The following is a 25419-nucleotide window of genomic DNA, read 5'->3' as shown; positions in this document are numbered from 1 at the left end:
ACATCCCAGTCTGGCAGTGGCTTTATAAGTAGAGGAAACAGTGGTAATGAAAAGACAAGGCATAGGGAAGACCCTGGGACTCAGGACCCACTGAGACCTTCCTATCCAGAGTCCTGGCAGAGGTGTGATTCAGTCTGTGTGGAAGTCAGGTAAGTCATGGTGGGGTCAGGTAAAAGGAGAAAGCCCTGGTCTATGCAGTCAGCTAGAGGCCCCAGATTCCAACAGTGGGAGTTCAGGGGGTCACCAGAGGCTGCCTGCTCTGTTATTGACAAAGGAAAGGCGACCTAGAGGGGTTAGGGTGGGGCTTAGGGACCAGGCACTTGCCTAGCAAGAGTGAGACCCTGGGTTCCATCCCCTGAACTAAAAAAAAAGAAAAAAGAAAAAACATAGGTAGATCCTCATAAAGATTGCATTTTGCATTTAGGGCTTTTCAGACAAAAGAAATATGCTCTGGTCACTTAACGCTAAGAAGGTTCATGGAAACATTGGTGGTGCTCTGTCCAGCAGCATGCTGACTGGCCAGGAGCAGAGAGCATTTGAACCTCTAACTCAGACACTGGGAGGATGAGGGTGAGTCTCAGAAAGTAGCCCAGGAGAAGTTGAGTGGGGTGTTGTAAGCCTATAATCCCAGCACTTGGGAGGCAGAGGCAGAAAGCCTGCCCAAACTTTGAGGCTAGCCTGGGCTATATAGAGGGAGACCCTCATCTCAAAACATCAAAACACCAAAAGTTGAGTGTAGGGGACCTGGTGTCAGGGTCTTGGGCCTCACTTTAGGGTCTCTGAAGTCTTCCCAGAAACTATCCTCTAGCCCCTTCCATACCTATGAGAGGGCTGTGAGGGGTGATGTGTGCCAGCTGAGACTCTTAAGCTACAAGAGTGCAGAACGAGAGAGGCACACGTGGGAGTCTAGGATGACTTGCAGCATGATCCTACAGGGGACACATCAACCTCTTCAAGGGCAAGGAATGGGGAACCTGAGACCATCATCAGGAATCGAAGTTCCCCCCAAACCCTGTTTACCTTGTGTTCCCCCAAAATAACTTATTCATGGAGACCTTTTAGAATCTCATGCCTGGCTGCTGTGCCCAGAGCCCCATATTTAACCACCAGGCTCCATAGCCTCTCAAGCTGCCCTCTGGCTCATACAGTGATAATGTGGTCCCCCTGGGTACCTGTCATCAAACACCTCAGCACCAGCAAAAAAGGTGAAGAAAAGATCTTGGGTCCCGTGTGTGATGTGGCCATGGGATGAGGTGAAGTGATAGCTGTGGTGGGAGTCCCTTCTCCCAGGGCTGCTCATCCCCAAGTCATGGGCAGGCCCCACTTCTGAATGCTGACAGGCGGGGAATGATGCTCCATGACCCCCAGGTCTCTGGAACCCCTAGATGCCACTGAAGCAGAGAGGGGCACCTGACTTAGCCAGTATCTTCCAGAGATGCCAGCAGAAGGCCATGTCTCCGGGCATGGTGGTACATACCTTTAATCCCAGCACTTGGGAGGCAGAGGCAGGTGGCTATCTGTGAGTTCAAGGTCAGTCTGGTCTACATAGTGAGTTTCAGGCCAGCTGGGGCTACAGGGAGACCCTGTCACAAAAAGACCAAAAAAAGGAGGTTCTGTCTACAAGTCTAGGTGCACTTATGTGTCTATGGTCCTGCCCAGCCCCCTGCAGGCTGACGCCAGCCACCAAGTCATTCAAATGAGATCTGAGCCCCTGTTTCAAGACCTCCCCAACTCTGCCTCAAAACTTCAGACTCAGGGGCAACTGGCCGTGTCAGAAAGGCAAGTGAGCTGTGCGAGGAACTGGGCGCCATGGGGACTGCGGTAAAATGGATGGAGCAGCTGCTGCCACTCAGCTCCAGGCATTGTGGCCAGGCAGAGGTGTGGCCCGGCATAGCCACATCTTCTGATCTTTCAAGAGAAGCCCCAAACCATGCTTTTATGTAAAACGAAACCACCCTGGTTTAACAACACCAGCAACTAAATTGAAGCTTTTAACTTACTATAGAAGCCAAGAGTCCTCAGCTCCCAGCTCTGAGGTTTTAGAAAACCCAGTTATATCTGACCTACCCTAACCTTGCACATAGTAGGCTGCAGATTTGAGAGGCCTCACTAAGATCCATCCAAAGCTTAGGGAAATCCTATCCTCTCTTCTGCTCCTCAGATATCTTGGTTTATGGATGAGGAAACTGAGGCCCGGATAGGGAAGTGCTTTGTCCAAAGTCACAAGGCGGTGTATCAACGGTTCTCCTGAGCTTAAAATGTTTTTCCACCACCAACACCATCTTCACATCTTCATCCTCTCTTGAGCCGTTACTGTTTTTCAAAGCATAGGTAAATGGAGGCTGAGGATGTGATTCAGTTGGACCATTTGTCTGGTGTGCACAAAGCCCTGGGTCCCACCCACAGCACTGCATAAACTAGGCATGGTATTGCATTTTTGTAATCTTGGCACTAAAGAGGTAGAGGCAGGAAGATCAGAAGTTCAAAGTCATCCTCAGTCACACAGCAAGTTGAAGGGGCAGCCTGGATTACAAGAGACCCTGTCTTCAAAAAATAATAAATACATTAATAAACTGACACACACCAAATTCAGGAGGGTGATCACCTTTGGAAAATCCTGGGACTCAGAACCAGCAGGCTGAGCCTAAGCAGCTATGTGCCTCTGGGCAAGCCCCTTCCCCTCTCTGAGCCTCAAAGATACAGATGGACACAATGAGGAAGGCCTGACCAATCTGCAATCCCAGGCATCTCTGAGGTCTCTGCTGCAGCCAGCACTTTGTGGCCTCCGATGAATATAAAGCAGTAATAATGATAATATTGGGAGAGCAAGTCCACACCAGCCAGGAAAGAACACCACAGTTTTTAGAGAAACCCGACTCTTGGTTACTGGAATTCACAAAGAACGATGGTAATAACACGGGGGGCAGTTTAACCACCATCTTACAGTTCAACAAAAACACATCTGGTTTAACTTCTTCCTCATCTCCTCCCCCAACCCCCTACCCTCATCTCAAATTTTACCCCTTCATTTGAGAAGGCCAAATTAAATGCAAACAATTGATTTCATGCCACAGGGAGGCTAAGGGTTGAGGCATGGAAAACTTTAAGCATGGAGTTTTTCTGGGAGCAATTATGGAATGTTGGAGGGTGGTATGAGACGACAGATAAATATAGAGGGCACTTAAGTGTTCTTTGGACACTGAGCATCAAATAATGACACCGAGGGCCCACTACAAGCTGACACTCACAAGGAGAGCCTCAGGTCACACAGCTGGGGATCAGAGCCAGGTTGTTGATTCTTAAGCCAGTATTTCCCCTGCCATCCAAGCTCTCCTAAGCATAGACTTTGCTTTGCCTTCCTGAGCTGTGGAAACTACTCCCACAGAACAAACTCTAGGACAACGCACATGGGTAAAGCCCAAGGTTGGAAGACCATTTATTTAATTTTTTAAAATATTTTTTTAAATTTTATGTGTGTAACTGTTATGCTTGCATGTATGTAAGTGCACCTGTGTCATGCAGTGCCCACGGAGGTCAGAAAAGGGCATTGGATTCCCTGGAACTGGAGTTACAGATGGTTGTTAGCTGCCATGTAGGTGCTGGAACACGAACCCAGGTCCTCTGCAAGAGCTGATAGTGTTCTTAACCACTGAGCCATCTCTCCAGCCCCATTTAATTAATTGGTTGATTATTTTTTGGGTTTTTGTTTGCTTATATTTTGTTATTATTTTAAAATATTTTACCTTCTTTTATGTGTGAGTATTTTGTCTGGATGTAAGCATACTACATGTATGCAATGCCTGAGGAGGCCAAAAGAGGGCATCAGATCTCCTGGAGCTAGAGTTACAGATGGTTGTCAGCCACTCTGTGGGTGCTGGGAATGGAACCCAGATTCTCTGAAAGAGCAGCTAGTGCACTTAGTTGCTGAGCTATCTCTATAGCCCCTGTTTTTTGTTTTGTTTTTGAGATAGGGTCTTACTATGTAGTCCCAGCTGGCCTGGAACTCACTATGTAGACTAGTCCAGCCTTGAACTCAGAGAGTCACCTGCCTCTGCCACCTGAGCACTGGGATTAAAGGCATGTGAAGACCATTTATAGTCTCATTGGCTCTGGAAAGTGACTTGTCCAGGGTCGCACAGCAGAGCTGAGGATAAACTTCTAATCTACTGCTTCCCACTGTAATTCTAAAAATTAAAACACCTCCAGAAAAAGAAAAGGGGGGAAAAAATAACAAACATACCACATAGCCCAGCCCCGGTCTGCCAATGACTATGGGACTGTGGTGCTGGGAAGCTGAGTCAGCATTCCTGTGGCCACATGAAGAATTCTGAGCACTGGTTTGCAGTCTGGCTTGCTCATGTTCCCCACAATGTTACTCTTAAGCTCGGGATTTTCTGTTAAGTAACCCACTCAGACTAAGCTGAGAGCTCCAAGCTCTGCCTTTGGATCCTGAAGTCCCCTCAGGAAGCCTGAAGCCCTCAGGTGGGTAATACAGGGAGATCATAGGACTTGAAATTCTAGGTTCCTGGTCCCTGGCTGCCCAGGTGGCTTGTGTGTGTCCTAGAGCAAGTCACTGTCCCTGGGAGAGGTTTCTTCATGTGCATAGAGAGAATCGGTTCTCCTGTATGATAGAACAAGGCAGGGTCTGGTGCTGGCCTACTCTATGAGGAAGAAGGCAGGAGTTTCCAGGGCTATTCCCAGCCTGGAGTTCTGAGCTCCCCCACCCATACTGTATCCAGGAGGGGGGAGGTGGCATCTGAGTGACAGCAAGCAGGGCAGAGTGCTCCCTCACCGCGTAGCCCACCAGGGTATGGGCAGAGCCTGGGCAAAGGTGGATGACGAGATCCCAGGGCTCAGAGGCAATGACTTAACTCTTAACTCTATACACAGTCTCTGTTGCAGTTTTGGTTGAGACTAGAACTGGAGGACAGCCACTATTTTCTTTCTTTCTTCTTCTTTTTTTGGTGGGGGGGGGTTCTTTTTGAGACAGGGTCTCCCTGTAGCCCCAGCTGGCCTGGAACTCACTATGTAGACCAGTCTGGCCTCAAAATCACAGAGCTCTGCCTGCCCCTGCCTCCCGAGTGCTGAGATTAAAGGCCTGAGCCACCACGACCAGCTTAGCCAGTACATTCTAAAACACAGAAACCAACTAAACTCTTTTGCAAGCTACCATCCACACCAAGACTTGCCCACCAGTAGGTTCAGCCTCTGAAATCTGCAGCCTCAAGGAGAGCAGGGCAAGAGAGGGAACAAACCTTTGCCCTGCTCACACAGCTAGACCTTCATTAACCAGGGCCACATTGTGGGCGGCTCAATGTGATGCTCCCTGCTGAACTTTAACTTCTTTCTTTGGGAGTTGCTTCATTTTGATTCTAGCATGACAATGTTGACCCTCAAATTGCCAAAGCCTGAAAAAATTTTGTTATGCCCATGTGTTTACTGCCCACTCCCATCACCTAGAGCAGAGCTTGGTACTAAGCTGATGCCGAAAGCCGAGCATGGTGGTACATGCCTTTAATCCCACCTCTCAGGAGGCAGAGGCAGGCGGCTCTCTATGAGTTCCAGGCCAGCCTGGTCTATATAGTGAGTTCCAGGACAGCTGGGGCTACAGGGAGACCCTGTCTCAAAAAGACCCAAAAAAAAAAAAAGCTGATGCCTGACAAATCTGTGTAGATTGGTTTTTTGGCTTACTATAATCCTAACTAGAGATAGGTAACCCTTTTTATAGACAGGACCATGGACATGGATGGGGACCAGTCCAGCCCACTAGTAGGCTCTCACTCCACTAGTGGGGCTTTGGGAATTCAGAGACCTTCAGTTCAGGAACTGAAAAAGGATGCAGGCAGAGAAGATGGACAGGAAGTAGAGTGGGTGAGACATCAGTCAATGGAGAGAACCAAAGACTTGGGAGGGTAAAAGGAACCAGGCCCAGCCACAAAGGCCCAAAGGGGAGTCAGGGGCTCTCCCTTATCTCTTGGGCTGTGGAGGGAATAGACGACAGATTCATAGAGTTCAAATCCTGATCCAGTCACTTGCCTGCATTGTCTAAAGCACACTGTCCCCACTTATGAAATGAGATGGTGTCTGCCAGGTGTCATAGCAGGCTACAGCATACAGTAGGCATTCAATAAACAGTTGCTGCCATCTTCAGTAATTGAGCCCCCCCCTCACCCCCCACCCTGGGTTTCTGGGATTCTGGACCTGCCTGAGGGCATCTTTCAGGTTTTCTCAAAGTCCAAAGGCCCTCTCAGGCCTGAGAATCACCCCCTCCCCCATTTATTATTCATTCATTCATTCATTCATTCATTCATTCATTCATTCATTCATTCGTGTTTCTGAGACACAGTCTCCCTAGATACTCCAGGCTGGCCTCAAACTCACAGCAATCCTATTGCCTCTGCCTCTAGAGTGCCAGGATTACTTTCCCTCTCCAACCCTCCCTTGCAAGGTCCCCTCCCCCAGCCCCATTATGTGTTGCAAAGGGTCACGGGGACAATGTGAGATGCTGGTGAGCTTTTCCTCAGCCTCCAGCCCTGCTACAATGACCATGCCTTTAACCCTTTCTTACCCAAGTTAAGGTAAGCAGGGCACTAGCCCCACGCTCTCACCTGTATGCAGCCCAGAGTGGATTGCGGGCTCCTTCGGTTTCACCAACTCCAGAACTTGGCCCACAACCGCAATGGCACCCGCTCCTCCCAGACAGACACGCACACGTGGTCTCCCCTCTTTCCCGCCCCATCTAGCTAGTCCCTCCCAGGTGCTCACCAACTACTTTTGACAGCACGGGAACAGAGCAGCTCTTCCGCTGGGCTGCTGGAGAGACTTGGAGGTTGCTACGTAGGACCACAAAGGGTACAATCCTGGGCTAGGAGGGTGAGTGGGTACCGTGGGAGCTGCCCCGCCGCGGGGCACCCGGAGCAGGTGCCTAGCCCCGCGGAGGAGGTCCTAGGCTGCAGCTCCGCGGGCGTCAGGGCCAACCTCCAGTCACCCCGGGAGATGCGCGCGTGGGGACAAGTGGCCGGGGGTCCGGAGGGCGCCTGCCCTTCCCTGTGTCCCACCGCCGCTGGGACAATCACTCCGGGGCGTGCAAGATGCAGCTCGGCGCGGGAGTCCGGGAGGCTCCGGGGACAGCGTGGATCCTTACCTGCGGGCACCGGTGGCGAGGGTCTATGCGGACGCCAGGAGCGCGGGATCGGCGGGACGGGCCCCTGGGAGCGCAGTGGCGGGAGCGCGACGCAGCCCGGCCGCCTCCCCCGCCGGCTTATAAAGGCGGCCCGGGGCCCGAGCGTCCGCCGGCCTCCCCGCCCCTGGCCCGCTCCGCCCCCGGCCCGAACCCAGCGCCCTGCAGCTCGGCCCTCGGCGAGGCCAGGGTGCCCCCTGCCGGACCGCGCCGGTAGCGGTGCCTACGGTCCTGCTGCCCCCGGGGCCGGGCCTTTTCTGCCTCTCTGCTGGGCAGCTGATCCTGGCCTCTGGGGGCAGTTGAGTGCCTTGGTTACCTTTGGTGTGCACGCATATTTGGGCCTCGATGGCTGTTGTTGCCTGTGCCTGGCCCGGAGCGTCTGAGAGTCTTGTGCCTGTCTGACTTCCCTTGGGTCTCTGTGTGTGTCTCTCTCTACTTGTACATCCTTGTCTGTGACCATGTGTGTGTCTGAACACCGCCCCCCCAACACACACAGTGTCTCTCACCTGTACGTGCTTGTTGGTGATCATGTGTGTCTCTGAACAACCCCCTCCCCATACACACACAGCGTGTGGGGTCTCTCGACCTGGACCTCCTTGTCTGTGACCATGTGTCTTTGAACACTCCTCTCCCCCCGCCCCCATACCTCCTATCACCCTGTTTTCCTGCCTTGGCTAAGGCTGGAGGTGGTAGAGGGAGGCACCCTCTTTCCCCTCAAGGCAGGGCCCGCCCTCCTTGTTTTCCTTAGACACAGAAGTCAGGGCATTGTAACTATCTCAGCCAGAGCCCCTGGGGCCTGCCTCTGGGGTGCCGGAGCCATACAGACCACTTCCTAAGGCAGTGGAGCCAGACAGTCCAGGCTCACAACTGTGTAAGGTGACCTTGGTCAAGTCTCTGACCTCTGTGGACTGACCAGCACTCTTCCATCTTTAACAGGCAGATACCCTCTCCCCTGATCGCTTGCCTCTTGTTACTGGGGATTGTAAGAGACAGTGTTCAGAAAATGCTCAGGAAACTAAAACTCTCAATAAATGAGGGTAGGACAGGAGCTAGGTGCTTGCAGGTTCTGCCATGTTCCCCAGGGGCCACCACCTCCTTTCCGGAAGTCATCTCCTGTCCCTCCTAAATCAGACTGAGTTTAAGGTCTTCTATCAATTTCCTGCCAAGAGCTCTTGGAGCTCAACCTGAATGCCTCCCCGTACAGAGAGCTTGCTCCCTCCTAAGGGAAGGCCCTCCTACAGGCCACTGGAAATACCAGGCACAAATTGTGCCTCTAACCCCCAATAGCCAATCAGAGATTTGAAGGTAGGAACCACAAGTTTCCCTGTACCCCACCTTCCTCAGCACCTAAGCCTCAGTATTGTCACAGGCACTTTTTCACTGAAGGTTTTACGAGGAGTCTAAGACCAGAGCATGGAGAAGAAGCCAAAGTCCATAAGAGCAAGTCCAGCCTAGAGGTCTGTCTTAGGGCTAGGCATCTTGTATATGAGATCTCCCAGCAAGCCCATTATGCAGGGAAAAAAACAAGGTTGAGACACAGCATGTGATGTTCATCAGTAAATTTGGAGCCATAACGAGCCTGGTGCCAAAACCCAAGAATATCTGGATTTGTTTTCATTTTGTCTTGTATTTTTAATAATTGATAGTTTATTTACACAAGTGCTACAAAGTTTCCCTTTAGAAATAAGTATGTTTTTAAAAGTGAGTGTATTAGGTAAACATTACTATCTATGAACTTCATGATGAGGTCCTGATGGCAAAAGTCAGAGTGGCAATAAATGAATGATGTTCAGGACATGTCATATCCTTGTCTCTAAGAACATGGGGGTACAACGACAGCACTTAGCCCAGAACATGTGATTCAGTTGTTGCTCACTAATACCAAAGAAAAAGGTTCAAGGTTTGGGAAGACTTGAGAAAATCTCAGTGTAAGGTCTTCCTTCCTTGCGTGGACAGAGCAGGTAGGCTGAGGCAGTGGGCTCTAAGGTGCTCTGTCTTCTTATCATGAGCCCTTAATACCTTCCCCTGGCTTCCAATCTCCCAAGGCTGGAGGAGTGGGTACTTCTGGTTGGGCTCATAGCAAGCCTGGGGTCACTGTGTCTTCATGGTTTACCCCTAAGCATCCTACACTTTGGAAATACAGGGATTAGGGCAGCTGCTTTACCACCCCTGCTTCCTCACATACTCTCTCTGCGGCTGGTCTCTGTCCCTCAAGAATTCAGCTGAAGGTAGGAGTGTAGCTTAGTGGTTGAACACTCGCCTATGCATGAGATCCTTGGTCCCAACCTCAGCACAGAAAAACAAAATTTAACTAAGATAATGTCATCCAGCATCCCTTGCCTCCCAGATCCCTGGGTGGGCTATAAGGAAGCTGGGCCTTCACTCCAAGAGCCTAAGTCTGCCTTCCAGCTCTGCCCTGACTGGTTAGTGGACTAAGGAGGTGTCTCTGTTGGGACCCAGATCTCCCCTAGCTGCCTGGTCTGAACAATCTGTAAAGGCAGCCCAGATTCCAGGTCCCCATCCTGCTCAGTTGGTAGAAAGCAGCTCCTTGGGTCAGATTCTCACCACCTATTTATACATGGTCCCTAAGGTACTGATTCCTAGTTGAAAGAAATAAGCAAGCTGGGCCATTTGACCTCCATGCTCCCTTGTCTCTGAGTCAATGGTCTTCTTGGATTCCCACATCGGTTTGGTAAAGTGAACGAGGCAGAGGACACTGCAGGTCAGATGTTTGGTATTGAAAGATCAGATTTAGAGCTGGGACTAATTGGATCTGTTGAGCCCCAGTCTAGGGCTTTTCCTATTCATTCACTTTGTCCATATTAAGTGCACACCATGAACTCCTTGCCTGAAACTAGACTTGTCATTCACTGGACTTATTAGAAGCAGAGTTTGGTGGTGTACACCTGTAATCCCAATGCTTGGAAGACTGAAGTGGGAGAATCACAAGTCCAAGGCCAAACTGGGCTACAAAGTGAGACCCTATCTCAAAAAGAAACAAAGGAAAAGAAAAAAACCTGAGAGCCAAGGATCCAGAAGCATGGGGTAGGGACCTCAGTGGATAGGGACAAGGGACAGGGGATGGGTAAGGCAGCAAAACTTGTAGCTGAGTTCTGGAAAGGCAGCACTGGCCTGGGGCTGAGAAAGAGTGCCTGAAAATCCAGTAGGTGTTTAAAGGTGCGGTCTAAAAACTTGTACATTTAACTTTGGACTTAACAGATCCGCCTCCTCCCCCCCTCCTCCTCCCCCTCCTCCTCCCCCTTCTCCCTCTTCTCCTCCTCCCCCTCCTCTCAGCAGGGACCCCACCACTATAAGGCTGGCTTGCTCTACCAGATTTCTCTCTCACCTCCCTGTTCCTCCTCCCTCTCCTCCTCCTCCCCCTCCTCCTCCTCCTTTCCTTCAGTATAGCCCAAGCTGACCTTGAACTTGAGGCAATTCTCCTGCCTTAGCCTCCTGAGTGCTGAGATGACAGATGTGAGGCACCATGCCAGGAGATTTTTTTTAGAGATTATTTCATCTCAAGCCTAGGCCTAACCAATGCTCCAGCCTCTTGGCTTTCAGTGCCTCTTTAGTCCCACCTTCAACTCAGTGAGAAAATATACCAACTTAGAGATTTAGAATGGGGGACCAGCTTTACAGGATGCTGACTACACATACTGACCCAATCAACCTCATACAGAGTGGGGAATTTATAGATGAGAAAGCAGAGTCCATTGTGAACCGTCTGTGGACACTTCCTTTGTGCCTGCAGCAAGATGCAAAGCTCTTTATGGGAAGACTCGTTTGCATGTCTTCCAACCATCCAGGCAGTTTCTCTATTGCCATTCTCTAAGATGAGGTCTCAGGTTGTTCAGGCTGGCCTCGGACTCCCTGTCTTCAAGGATCACCTTGAATTTTAAGCCTTCTGCCTCCACTTCCTGAGTGCTGGGATTCTAGGTGTGCACCACCACATCTGGTTTGCATAGTTTATATGGAACTGGGGATTCAACCAGGGCTTCAAGTATGCTAGGCAAGCGCTCTACCAACAGCGCCACATCTCCAGTGCCACTGAGGATGATCTTAAACTCCTGATTCTCCTGTACCTGAGTGCTGAGATTGCAGGTGTGGACCACCACATACAGTTTATACGATGCTGAAGATGGAACCCAGGGCCTTGTGCATGCTAGGCGCGCACTCTACCAACTGAGCTATATCCCCAGTCCCCATCTTCCCCTTTCAAACGAGAACATGCTCTACTTGGACAGGCTTAGCAACTTTCTGCATTTGACAAAGGTTTATTGGATGCCTAGTATACGCCAGACACTGCTCCAGGAAGAGGAAACAAGTGAACAATACAAAGGTGTCATCCTTGAGAGCCAGGTTCCTAGTTAGGGAAGTCAATACATATCACAGATGAGTAGATTACACAGTAACAAAGATGATAAGGGTATGGACAAGGCTAGAGCAGTTAAGGGGGACAGGTGTGCTGAAGAACAACAGACTGAGACATTAAGTAGGATATTCGGGGGACAGAAGGTGAAACTGGATGGAGATTAGAGATGAAGTTACCCAAGGCCACCCAGACAGGAGAAAGGAGAATCAAGAACCCAGGGACCATCTATCTACTGTCTGGGCTCTTGAGCAGTGTACAACATACCTTCCCAGAACCAACTGTAAGCCTCACCCCATCCTAGGTTTAACCTTCTGGTCCTGTCCTGGCCTCTTTCCTAATCCCATCTCCTGCTGCTTTTGTTCACCCTCTGCTTTTCTAGTCCTCTGTCAGAGACAGAACCAACCCACTGGGTCCCTTCACACATACTCCCCAGCCCCGACCCCTTCCAGCTTGTCAGCACTATTCCCAGCCCCTGGCCCAGAAGGTGTCCTCCAAGCCCCACTGCCCTTCAAGGAAGTCCTCCTGACAAAGGCCTGGGGAGCCCGCCCTGTAAGAAAAACCTCATTGTCTAGCAAACAGTGTCTCCATTTTGTCCTTATTTCTCAAGGGACTTGTGAACAGGCTCATGCTGGGAGAGGGAGCATGTTGTTTCCTACTCTCAGCCCAGGAAAAGGCTGCAGGCCAAGAGGAAAGGTCAAGGCGGTCTACTAGGGACTAGATTCCAGAGACCAAAGCAGACTCAGGCAGGCTCAGTCTGAGCAGCCAGCCATCCTTCATAAGAGTGAAGGCAGGAAAGAAGTCTTCTCCATCAGTAGGGAAGAGCTTGGCTCTATGCAGGATGGCAGAGGGAAAGGTCTCCCCCATCCCACAGGGGCTACTGTTGCTTCTGGAATCATCCATCCTCCTCTCTGTCTGTTGATCCATCTCCCTGTGTTCCACGAAGCCACAGAAGATGACCCTTTGGAGGGCTTAGGGTTTGGTCAATGGCAGGTCAATATGGGCCAGATTAGGGCTAACTTTATATATGTATAGTTGGTGCTGGGGATTGGACGCAGGGCCTCACAAGTGCTAAGCATGTGCTTTACCCACCAAACCAGGCCCTCAGCAGTGGTATATATTTTTAATTTTATTTATTTATTTGTTGGGGGAAGTAAATGATGCATACTATAACACACCTGTGGCGGTCAGAAGACAACTTTTGGGAGTCAGTTCTCCCCTTCTACCCTATTGAAGAAGGGTGTCTCTTGTTGCTGTTGCTGTGCCGAGTACTCCAGGCTCGTTAGTCCATGAGTCTCTGGGTGATTGTCTTGTCCCTGCTTCCCATTTTTGCCATAGGAGCACTTAAATTGCAGACATATGCCACAGCATCTGACTGTTTATGTGAGTTCTGGGGGTATCAAACTCAGGTTGTTCAGCTTGCAAAGCTAATGCCTCTACCTGCTGAACCATCTCCCTGGAACTAGCAACAATAGTTTTAAAGGCTTCATAGGTCTCCCAGTGTCTGACCTATTTACTTCCACTCAGCTGCACAGACTAGTGACCTGACGTTGTGACCTTGCCAGATCTTTGTGCCCAGAATATGATCTGAGACAAGTTCTTGAAAATGATCCTTAACGCTTGTGATCACAGATGGTCTCTAGCTTAGTAGGTCAAAGCCATGGCAGGGTCCCACTAACTGGCCTCCTCTCAACAAGAACAAGAGAAGGAATGGATCTCCTGGTCAAACACTTAACCCAATGTGAGTGGGAAAAGCCTGAGGGATCAACAGTTTGACTTGCCAGGTCTCCTACCTCCCAGATTCTGTTCTAAATATAGTGTTAGGGTAGCAAATTCAGCTTTGGGGCTGGACTGCTAGGGTCATCCCTATTAGCAAAGCCCCATCTTCCCTCCCCGTCCACACAGGCCCAGTTCAAAGGCAGCATTTCTCTTTCTTGCAGGCATTTACCGACAGGCACAGAAAGTGACTGACCACTCCAAAATTCTGAATTTTCCCACAAGCCCTAGGGGAAGTTTTGTAGATACAAGTTTGGATCCCAGGATCACTAGGTTGTGGGGAATGCTTACTTTCCAGCAGAACCTTGGGTCCACTTTTTGCACCCACCTCCTTGGCTCTACATGGTCCACATGGCAGGGCCTGTGGCCTGCAGCACCCAACTTCTGCTCCCTGTTTCTTTTGGTCTTTTTGAGACAGGATTTCTCTGTAGTGCTCCCTGTTTCTTTAGCAGAGTGTTGTCATAAATAACAGAAAATCCAACTTCTCACATGTGTTTTAAAACTAAAGAATTTGGGGCTGGAGAGATGGCTCAGCAGTTAAGAGCGCTGGGTGTTCTTGCAGAGGACCCAGCTTTGATTCCCAGCACCTACATGGTGGCTAACAACAATCTGTAACTCCAGTTCCAGGAGATCCAACAACCTCTTCTGGCCTCCACAGGCCCCACATGACATGGGTGCATTTACATGCATGCAGGCAATATACTCATACACATTAAAAAAATTAAAAATAAAATAAAACTAAAGAATCTGCTTACTGAATGAAGTGATTTGGTGTTATCAGCAGGTCTCTCTCTCTCTCTCTCTCTCTCTCTCTCTCTCTCTCTCTCTGCAAGAGCAGCCAGTGTTAACTACTGAACTACTGAGCCATCTCTCCAGCTCCTCCAAATTTTTTGTATTTATTTAATTTTATTTATGTGTACATGTGTATTTGTGTGTATATGCACATGAGTACAGTGCCTTCAGAGGCCAGAAGAGGGCATCAGATACCCTGGAGCTGGAGTTACAAGCAGTTGTGAGCCACCCAACATGAGTACTGTGAACTGAACTCAGATTATGCTCTTAACCACTGAGCAATTTCACTAGCTCTTATTTTTCCGAATTAAATTTATAATACAAAGAAAAACTGCAAAAGAATGGGATCCCAGGGTGCATATTGAGGGGCTGATTTTTCTCTTATAATTCACTGTTTTCCCTGTCTTGTCCAGAGCTCCATCCAGGTGTTACCTCATTTTATTTATTCCTCTGGTAGTCATTATGGTCCCTCTGTACAGATAACGAATGGAGGTTTGGGGGCCAAGCCAAAGTCAGCCAGCAGCGGCTCTAGCCTTGGTGCCCTAGCTCCAGCTCTGCTGACTAGTAGGAAAGGATCTGTTCATGGGACTCAGATGAGGCTCAGTTAGTAGAGTGCTGGCCTAGCATGTGAGGAGTCTGGATTCAATCCCCAGCACTGCATAAACTGAGCCTGGTGGCACAGGCCTGTAATTTCAGCACTCGAGAAGTAGAGGCAGGATGATGATAAGTTTGAGGTCATCCTCTTCTGTCCACTTTGAGGCCAAGTGGATCCTGTCTCAAAAAATAAAACGTGACACACCTAACTCATCCAAGTAGTGCCAGCAAGTGTTCCCCTAAAGGAAGAGGAAACCAGTGCCACCCTTCCAGCTGACCCAGAGTTCTTTTCAGTCTCTTCCTAGGTGGTCTCAGGGTCTCAACACTCCAAGTGAAGAAAGCCAGTGGACTTGAGGTTTACCATCTCAAGGGCAGTGTCTCCCCAACTCAGAGACTTTGGACTCTCCTCTCATCTCCAAAGAGTGAGAGTGGTCTGAGCAAAGAAGGGTAGGGGACACTGCCCCCCCTTAGCCACCCCTCCCATCTCTGTAAGCTGGTGTGAGCAGGGAAGAAGGGGCATAGGGACTGAGGGGCCTGAACCTCCACTAAAAGTATTTCCACTAAAAGACTGTAGTGACAGGCCACAGCTCAGGATCTGAAGACAGACCACCTAGGTTCCAGTGTGACACCACTGACTGTGCATCTTTGAGCAAGAGACTCTCTCTGTGCCTCAGTTTCTTCATCTGTGAAATGGGAAAATTAAATAAAGAAATATCTATATATTCCTTAGAAGAGTCCAAGGCACATGTTAAACACTCCATAAATAGCATCCAGGACCACCAGCACTTTATTACATATCGCCATTGATGTGGGCTTCAGTCATAGGTAATGGAAAAGCTCTTCTGCTGGTTGTTCACACCACCCAGAGCACAAAACACTGGAAGCCGGGATCTGATCAGTCACCAGTCCAGACAGTTTCTGCTCTTCTGGACCAGTTTCTCCCTCTTCTCTGGCTTTGCTGACCTCCCCAGGGTTCCTCTTGCAAAGGCATCTAGGCATTTCAATTCCAGTGCCCAGGAGAGAGAAGTGGATTGGCCCAACTGGGTCACATGTCTGCTCCCGGTCCAATCACCCGTGAATGGGGGCTGGGCTCTGCAAAGCCAACATGGCAGCCGCTAGGATGAGACACCCAGATGACAAAATTAGAGCATCCAAATTTTCTTCAGCAAAGGAAGACATGTTGATTGTCACTCCACGCAAAGCCAGTTAGATCTGGTCTAGCCAATCCCTGGACTAGTCACCTGACTCAAAGAGAGGAGCTGAATCAATCAAGTTGACACTCAGAGTCTGCACTAAGAAACTGTCCACAGGGGATGGAAAGGTCAAGCTGTGTGTGCCAGAGTCAAGCTGAGCCAGGGAAACCTGAGGAAGTAGAGTCCACTTCTGAGATTGGGGCAGGGACACAGAGGGGAACTGAGGCGAGCGCATCCTAAAGTTCCACCTTGAACGAGTGGCTCCATCTTCAACTTTCCCATTCCCACTTCTAGGATAGAAACCTGACAGAATTTAACTTCTTTAGAGTTCAGTCATATCTTCAAATTCACTCCAATGTATCATGTCACCAAAATAGTCTTACCCAGAAAAATTCACTTCCTAAGAATTGCACAAATTAAACACCCAAAACCCCAAACTACCAGTCAGTAAATGGGTTGATGAGCTGAACCAACTGTTCTCAAAAGAAGAAATGCAGATGGCCAAGAAAAAAAAATTTTTTTAATGTTTGACCTCCCTTAGCCATCAGGAAAATGCAAATTAAAACTGTATTTGAGAGTCTGTCAGACAGAATGGTTATCATCAAGAAAACAAATGATAACAAATGCTGACAAGGATGTGGGGAAGAGGAACCCTTATTTGCTGCCTGTGGGAGTGTAAACTGGTGCAGATCCTATGGAAATTAGGGATTTGATCAGTCACTAGCTCAGGGTTTTTTTGTTTTAGAGTTTCCTCAAAAAACTAAAAATAGAACCATCATGTGATCCAGCTGTCTGCTCCTGAGAATCTACCCAAAGTTTATCTTCTACAGATTATCTCCTCATTCACGCTTGCAGAGGCTATAGTCACAACTATCAGAAAATAGAACCAGCCTAGATGTCCATCAGCTGATGAATGGATAATGAAACATGGTACATATCCACAATGGAATTTTATTCAGCTGTACAGAAAAACAAAATTTACAGGAAAATGAATGGAAAATATGCTAGTAAGGTAACCCGGCTCAGAAAAACAAATCCTGCCTGTTCTCCCTCTCATAGGCAGAGTCTAGATTCTTGATTTTGACGTATGTGCGTTTATGCATTTATATATGTGCATATATGCATTTATGTTCGCTTGAGTGTATATAGTTAGAAAGGGGCCCCTGATGGGGAAAAAGACTTTTAGGGAGGGTATGGGGAGGGCAACAGACACATGTGCTACTAGATTGGAAGGTGGAATACTGGAGTGGGAGCCGATAAGTCAGGGTGAGAATAAGCAACAAAAAGCTGTGTGAAAACGTCATACAGAAACCTGTTAGTTTGCTAATTTTAAAAATTCACTTATTTCTTCCTAAAATGAGCTGCAAGCGATCCAATTTCTTTATCTCTCCAGAGAGAGAAGACACATCCCACCCGTCCCTGTGTTCCTCCTGCGGGAGACCCTGTGAGCACAGATGCAGTCACCAGTGTCTCTGCCTGAAGCATGCTCAGAACACATCCATTTAAGGACACTCTAGTTGTTGGTGCACACCATAATAATCTCCTTGTCTCAGTATCACCTGCCCTCTGCCAGGAGAGAGCAGATGGATGGTAACCTGCCTAAAAGGGTCAATAGAAATAATCACTAGGACCTCCAACTTCAGAGTGTGGGCACTGTGTCCCTGAGGGCAGGAGAGAGGAGGAGTCTCCAGGCCTCAGAGCTGGGCTGGTCAAGACATGTCAAAGGAGAGCCCAAGCAGGACTTTCTGGAAAACACCAATCTTGGATGAGATTATCTTGCATTTGGATGGAGACTGAAAACTGTTGGCACATGGTCAACCAATTCACTGGGATAGCAGATCAACCTCTGCTAAAATGCCACTTGCCCAGCTCTTGCCTCTTCCCATCTTCCTGATATGGAACTACAGGAACTTGTCTGAGTAATGCTAGAAGAAAAAATTGAGCCGGGGAGGTAGGGGTGGGGTGCCAGAGAGATGGCTCAGCTGTTAAGAGCAATAGCTGCTCTTGCAGAGGACCTGGGTTCGATTCCCAGCACCCACATGGTGGCTAACAACTGTCCATAACTCTAGTTCCAGACAATCCAACGCCTTCTTCTGACCTCTGACAACAGAGGTGCACTTACATACATGCAAGCAACACACTCACACCCAAAAATTAAAATAATACCCTGAGTTCGGTTCATGCATATACACTTACACAGGCATATTCAAATACACAAATAAATATTTTATTTTTATTTTATGTGTATGAGTGTATTGCCTGCATGTATGGCAGTGTCCCCATGACATGCAATGCCTGTGAAGGACAGAAGAGGGTGTCAGATCGTCAGATCCCCTGGAACTGGAGTTAGAGGTGGTTGTTAGCTGCTATAATGCGAACCTGGGTCTTCTGCAGTACTCTTAACTGAACAACCAGTGTTCTTAACCGCTGAGCCATCTCTCCAGCCCCCAATAAAACATTTTTTTAAAAAACTGAGGCTGGGGCTGGAGAGATGGCTCAGCGGTAGCAGTTAAGAATATTGGTTGTTCTTGCAGAAGACCCAGGTTCGAATCCCAGCACCTACATGGCAGCTAACAACTGCCTGTAACTCCAATCCCAGGGGATCCGACAGCCTCTTTTGACCTCTGCAGGCATTGCACAACACGGGTGCACTTACCTACAAGCAGGCAATACATGCACACACATAAAAAATAAAAATAATAAAAATACCAATTTTCTTTAGAATACATTAAGAATCAAGTACAAAAGCATGAAAATTTATATATCCATGACCAGTAAAGAAAAAGAACATTAAAATGTTCTAAGACTAATGAGGCACTGAGTACAAATATCCTCTGAAATATGAATTGCTATGTTTAATATACTTAAGATTTAGATGTTCATAGTTATATTCCTAAGAAATACCTTTAAAAAAATTTTAAGAAAAACTGAGGCCAAGCCCTGGTGGTGCATTCTTTCAATACTAGCACTCAGGAGACAGGCAGGTGAGATCTCTGTGAGATCAAGGTCAGCCTAGTCTACATACTGAGTTCCAAAGCAGCTAGGGCAACAGGGAGACCCTGTCTCAAACAAACAGAAAGAGTGAAAACTAAGGCCAACTGTGACAGTGCATATCTACAATTCCAGCACCAGGGAGGGAGAGGCAGAAGATGAGGAGGTCAAGGTCTCCCTGTCATTCTCAGAGACATAGTGAGTTCAAGACCAGCTTGGCCTGCAGGAGGCCCTGTCTCAATAAAGGAGAAGATGGGGCTGGAGAGATGGCTCAGCAGTTAAGAGCACTTGAGTGCTCTTGCAGAGGACCCAGGTTCAATTTCCCACACCCACATGGCGGCTATGAACCGTCCTTAACTCCAGTTCCAGGGGAATCCAAAGTCCTCTTCTGATCTCCAAGGCATTACATGACACGGGTGCCCTCACATACATACAGACAATACACTCATACACATAAAATAAAAATAATAGGTCCTGGCGTGGTGGCACATGCCTTTAATCCCAGCACTCAGGAGGCAGAGGCAGGAAGATTTCTGTGAGTTCAAGGCCAGCCTGGTCTACATAGTGAGTTCTAGGACAGCTGGGGCTATAGGGAGACCCTGTCTCAAAAAGACCAAAAACTAAACTAAAAATAATAAATAAAATATTTTTTTAAAAATAAATAAACCAGGCATGGCTTCATTTCAAGAACTGCTGTCTTCCGTTTACATTTAGGGACATGGAACTCATAAGCCCACCCTGGTCAACTTGGGTCTCTTGGACAATTAACTGCAGTTTAGCTAATTACACTTATCTTTAGCTTGAAACCAAACAGCTATTCCCACTGCTCATCTACAGGGAGATCCTGTCTCAAAAAGACAATAAATAAATAAATAAATAAATAAATAAATAAATAAATAAATAAATAAATAGGAGAAGAGGAAGAAAAATAAAAATAGGAGGAGGGGGATTAGAGGGGAGAAGCTGGGCTGGAGTTCAGATGATGGAGTGCTTTCCTGGCATGCACATAAACCAAGTGTGGTGGCTCATGCCTGTAACCCACTCAGCTACATAGTGAGTTGGAGGCCAGCTTAGATTACATGATACCCTGTCTCAATAAAGGAGGGAGAGGAGAAGAAAAATAAAAAAGAGGCAAGAAGGGAGGAAGAGGAGGAGGAGGGGGAGGAGGAAGAGGAGGAGGAGGAGGAGGAGGAGGAGGAGGAAAAGGAAGAGGAGGAGGAGGAGGAGGAAGAGGAAGAACAGAACAGAGGCCGAGTACAAATTACAGGAAGAGAGCTGTATTTGGAAAGAAAGGATTTTGAAAGAGCAGCAGAACTGATGTTGAAAAAATATGGGTGATTGCTGACAGAAAAGATAGCAGCCCTTTGATGCGGTTCTTGGAGGGATCTGGGGTTTGTTAGTCAGCAGGATAATTGTTTTTAAAGACATTTTGTCCTTGTGGCTTAAAAGGATTTCTCATGTAAGATACAGATCAGTGACCAGTTTGTCCCCAGTGGTATACTAGCATTTCCCTGAACCTGGTGGCTCTTCCTTTGGGAAGAGGAGAGGAACTTGGTGGGCAACAGGACTTCTGGATCAAGAGAGGGATAACTCGTCATCTCTTGTCCCCAGAGTGTCTCTTATTTTAGTGTATCCCCACCATGCCTGTGCACGTTCTCTGAAACCTGGCTCCAACTTTGCCTCTCTTCTTGCAGTCAACAAAGATTTCTTCTGAGTCAATGACAATTTTCTTGAGTGCATACTGTGTGCTAGGATGCATTCATAATTAAATCACATACTGGCTTCCATCCTAACCACGAACTTGTATTTCCTGATTTCTTAGAGGACAAAGTTGAAGAAGGTATGGGGCCTTGCTCTGCCCTGCTGGTCTAGGAATGTGTCCCACTGCCACTGTGTGTCCTAACAGTGACTGACAGACCATCCTGGTCCTTATTCTTTTAGAGGTAAAGTCATGTATCCCAGGTTGGCCTGGAACTCACTACATAGCCAAGGATGTCCTTGAATTTCTTCTTTTCTTCTTTTTTTGGGGAGGAGACAGGGTCTTCCTGTAGCCGCGGCTGACCTGGAACTTGCTGTATAGACCAGGCCTCTGGCTGGCCTGGATCTCATGGAGATCCACCTGTCTCTGCCTCCCCAGTAATTGAGATGATCTGCATTAAATCCCCAGTACCCACATGGTAGAAGGAAAGAATAAACTCCAGCAAATTGTCCTCTAACCTACACACACACACACACACACACACACACACACACACACACACAATTAAATTTTTTTCAATGTCTCCAGCCTACCACAAAAGTGAAAGAGCCTCAGAATTCAGAACAAAAGACAAGAAAAAAGTTCGCTTGCACAATCTTATTTGAATTTTGCAATCAGTAAGCTTATCAGAGGCATAAATGACATTTAATTTTGGAGTACATGTTAGGTATGTTGTTTGTGATTTAATACTCTTTATATTTTGAATTATATAGGAAGGATTTGGTAAGAGGTATTGTGGTAACCAGGTCACCTAAGGCTCTAGAGCAAGGAGTTTGGTCCCCAATATTTAAACTGGGGGCCCCAGTTTCTCTCTCTCTCTCTCTCTCTCTCTCTCTCTCTCTCTCTCTCTCTCTCTCTCTCTCTCCCTCTCCCTCTCTCGTTCTCACTGGCTCTCTCTCCCTCTTTCTCTGGAAGACCTGGTCAGCTTTATCACTGTCCCACCAAACCATCTTAAGACCTTCACGGAGAAACAATGTTCCACCCACCATGTGGGTTTTGTTTATATTGTTTCTTTCCCAGGGGATCATTGGCAGGCAGGAAACAATCCCCCCAACAATAGCCATGTTGTTAATTGCTCCCTTAGCCCAGTGGATCTTTGCCAGTTGATCCTGAGCCAAAAAGAAAGTCTTCTGATCTTTGGGGTATTTTGGAAGGAGGTGGGACAGGGATCCACAGGGTGAATTCAAATTGGTGACACTGGGTAGGAGGCAGTGTACTTCCTCTTCTAGAAACTTCTCTCAGATTCTAGAAAGCTCCTTACCCTGTCTCTGTGCTTGGCATGCCTGCTTGTCACCACCTGTACTGAGGCTTGGTTGCTATGCTGCTTCTAGTGAGTTTTTTTTTTTTTTTTAACGCCGATAGATTTATTTTAGAACTAAATGGAAAGCCAGTCTCACTTGCTATAAATAGAAGGCAATCGTGAGCATAGATTCCCATGAATTCAAAATGCATCACCAAATTCTAGTTCCAATCTGTTGCCTGCCACAGATTTTTAGCAAATAGCAGGGGAGTGCTGACGATGTATTGGCTCAGGTAGAGGAGAAGGAAACTGAAAACTGAAAGCCTTCTCCGCCTGTGAATCCGGGTTATTTAAGACCACACCTGGGTACCAGTCCCAAGAGCTTTCGGTGCTAGGCAGTGAAGTTGTGAGCTCCCTGGAGGACAGAGATGAGTCCATGTCCTCTGTCCCCCTGCACAGCATCTCCCAGAATGCCTTCAACATTCAGAGTGCTACACTTCCTGCACATAGGGAGGTCTTGAGCATTAAAGGTAGCTTATCAGGACTATAATGACCAGCCCTGGGACCAGCGACCTTCCCAGGGACCTCTAATGCAGTGGTGGGTGGAGCGTGTGGATTTGCATACTGGTGAGTGGGGCCTGCTGCTGGGCTCTGTGGTCTCACAAGCAGGGATGTCTGGGGTGAAGGGGTCTTCTTGCCCCACCGTCCCCTGCGAAAGGGTGCCCATCTCCGCCCTGGGAGTGCAGCCCCCTGCTGTGATCGGCAGCATTGATATCTGTAGTTCTAAAAGAACAATCATATGTGGCCATTTCTCCCCAACTTTCTTCAGGTTTGGGACAACACTCAGGGCCAATTACCAAGCAGGCTTCCCAGTGCTGACAGAAGATGCAGCTATTTTCCTAGCTTGGGAATTTTATCCCAGGGTGGAGTGGGTGATGCTTTGGATATTGAAATCCAGCTTTGTCAGTTGTACCCCCATTTGAATCCCATTATGTCTTAACCGCAGGGAGCTTCAGGACCAACCTGGACTAACTTCTCTGGGCTCTTAGTGTCTGTCTTGCCCCAAAGGAAGGGCCTTAGACTGAGCAAAAGGCCTGGCTGGAATTGGATGCTCATACTGGAGTTGGCTGTGTGTCCTTAAACAAAAGTACCCCCCCACCTCAATCTCAATCTGCTTATTATAAAACTGGGAATCCACTTGCCTTCAGATGGATCTGGTTCTTAAATCCTCACAGTGGGTATAAGGCCCTTTCACCTCCTGGCACCTTGGCTTTTTGGAGAAAGGAGTTCCCATTCTTTGTGTGGGTTTTTTTTTTTTTTTTTTTTTTTTTTTTGTGAGTACATGGGAGCATATGCATATGTGCAGGTGTTCATGCACGTGTATGCACCTCCGTGTGGAAGCCAGAAAACAACCCAAGGTATCCTTAGGTTCTGTCTGACTTTTTCTTTTTGAGACATTGTCTTATAGGCCAGTGAGTCCCACGCATCTGCCCCAATCCGCCTCCCCAGGGCTGGGATTACAAGTGCACACTGTCACCCTCAGGGCACTCACTGCCTTTCTGGGGACTCAGGAGCAGAGTCTCCACTTCCATCTTCTTGGCTCTGTCTTCTTTGAGGTGTGCAGGGTCTCCCAGACCTCCAGCAAGGGCGTGTTTCAACCCTTACCCCAGCCCTGCTAGAAGAGCAAGTGTTCTGAGCAGCATAGGCCTCCTCAGAAAACCTCAGCTTCTTTTATTATTTTGAATTATATGTATATGTATGTGTCTGTGTGGGGGTCTGTGCACTTGAGTGCAGGTGCCTGTGGAGGCCAGAAGAAGATGTCAGATCCCCCTGGATGTGGAGTTACAGGGAGCCACTTGACATGGGCTCTGGGACTCAAACTTGGGTTCTCTACAAGAGCAGCAACTGCTTTTAACCACTGAGCCATCTCTCCAGCCCAAATCTCAGCTTTTTAAAATCAAAATGAGGCTTTAGAGTTTGTCTCCTCCCCGGCCGCTCAGTGTTGCCCCTCTTGGGGCAAGGCCCTTTTATCCACAGAGCAGGTCTTGGCATCCTCCTCATCCCTCGTTTCCCACATCCAAGATCATCCCCAGCTCCTGTGATCTTACAAATAAATCCCTAAAAGGGTCTAAATCTGTCTCTATCACCACCTCTGGTTCAGGAAGCCAGTTCCTCATGAGGACAGCTGCAAGGCCACCTGTGGCCCCTGGACACATTTTACCGAACTGCATCCCAACTCCACCCCTGCTCAGACATCATTGCTGCAGTTTGGATGTGAATGTTCCTTCTAAGTCCACATGTTGAAGGCTTGGTCCCCTTCCTGTGACACTACTAGGAGGTGGTCCAAGCACCCTCCCCATCTCTCTCTGTTTCCTGGACTTTGCTCCTCTTCTACAGGCCCAAAAGCAACAGGCTATGTGACACGGACTGAAACCTCCTAAATGTGGAGCCAAAGGAAACTTTTCCTCTTTATAAGCTGATGATCTCAGGTATTTTATCACAGTGACAAAGAGCTAACTTACAGTCACCCCTGGCTCCTCTCTGTGTGCTGAAGGTGTGATTTCAAATCATAGCTGACTGGACCCTGCAATGTCTGGTCCACACACTCTTCAGCTACATGTTGCCTCTGGCTATAGTCACTTGCTTCTTCCTACAATTCCATGAATGTGTTCTTTCCTGCTATGGGATGTTTGCACATTCTCTCCTCTGCCTAGAAAGCCCCCCTCAACCCACTAAAAGCCTTGGTTCATTCTGTCCTATTTACTCAGCTTCAGCTATGGGGTTACTGCCCCCCAGATGCCCTCCCTCACCAGCGGCCCCAGAGATTTGGGCCCCCATTGTACTTCTCAGAGTACGAACTATGTTTTTTAAAAAAATCTTCATCTGCTGGGCATGGTGGCGCACGCCTGTAGTCCCAGCACTTGGGAAGCAGAGGCAGGCAGATCTCTGTGAGTTCAAGGCCAGCCTGGTCTACATAGTGAGTTCCAGGACAGCTGGGGCTTACAGAGAGACCCTGCTTCAAAAAGACCAAAAAAACAAAAACAAAAAACCCTTCATCTGTGTATGTGTATATAATGCATGGGCAGACATGCATGTGCATGTTCATGTGTATGTGTATGAGTGCAAGTGCATATATATGGTGCACATTTGGAGTCCATCTTTGCCTTCCACCTTGTTTGACAAAGGATCTCTGTTCTCTCATAAGCCAGGCTAGCTGTGAACTTCCAGTATTCTCCAGTTTCCACCTCCCATTCTACCATTAACAGCCCTGGGATTACAGAGTTACACTCTTTTTTAAAAATATTTTATTTGTTATTTTTATTTTATGTGTATGCATGTATTGCCTGCATGTAGGTAAGTACACCCGTGTTGTGCAATGCCCTCAGAGGTCAGAAGAGGCTGTCGGATCTCCTGGAACTGGAGTTATGGACAGTTGTTAGCTGCCATGTGGGTACTGGGATTCAAACCCAGGTCTTCTGCAAGAACAGTGTTTTTAACCGCTGAGCCATCTCTCTAGCCCCCAGA

The 25419-nt window shown here is 48.1% G+C and overlaps 1 protein-coding gene across 3 annotated transcripts in view; it reads right to left on the bottom strand.

Moving 5' to 3' along the window:
• Window positions 1-7247, bottom strand: part of Alpl (alkaline phosphatase, biomineralization associated) — a 67104-nt gene extending 59857 nt beyond the window's left edge. For 2 of the 3 annotated variants that reach the window (XM_029566189.1, XM_008838621.3), the window contains exon 1: window positions 6609-6669. The gene's annotated coding sequence lies outside the window, so the exon portion shown is untranslated. Of the gene's footprint in view, window positions 1-6608; window positions 6670-7144 lie in introns of those variants that run through there. The other variant, XM_008838620.3, reaches the window with a different exon arrangement.
• Window positions 7248-25419: the final 18172 nt, after the last annotated feature.

The sequence above is a fragment of the Nannospalax galili genome, unplaced genomic scaffold, assembly GCF_000622305.1.
Source record: "Nannospalax galili isolate Female #2095 unplaced genomic scaffold, S.galili_v1.0 scaffold2019, whole genome shotgun sequence".
Taxonomy (NCBI): Eukaryota; Metazoa; Chordata; class Mammalia; order Rodentia; family Spalacidae; genus Nannospalax; species Nannospalax galili.
This window is presented reverse-complemented; position numbering and strand designations above follow the sequence as displayed.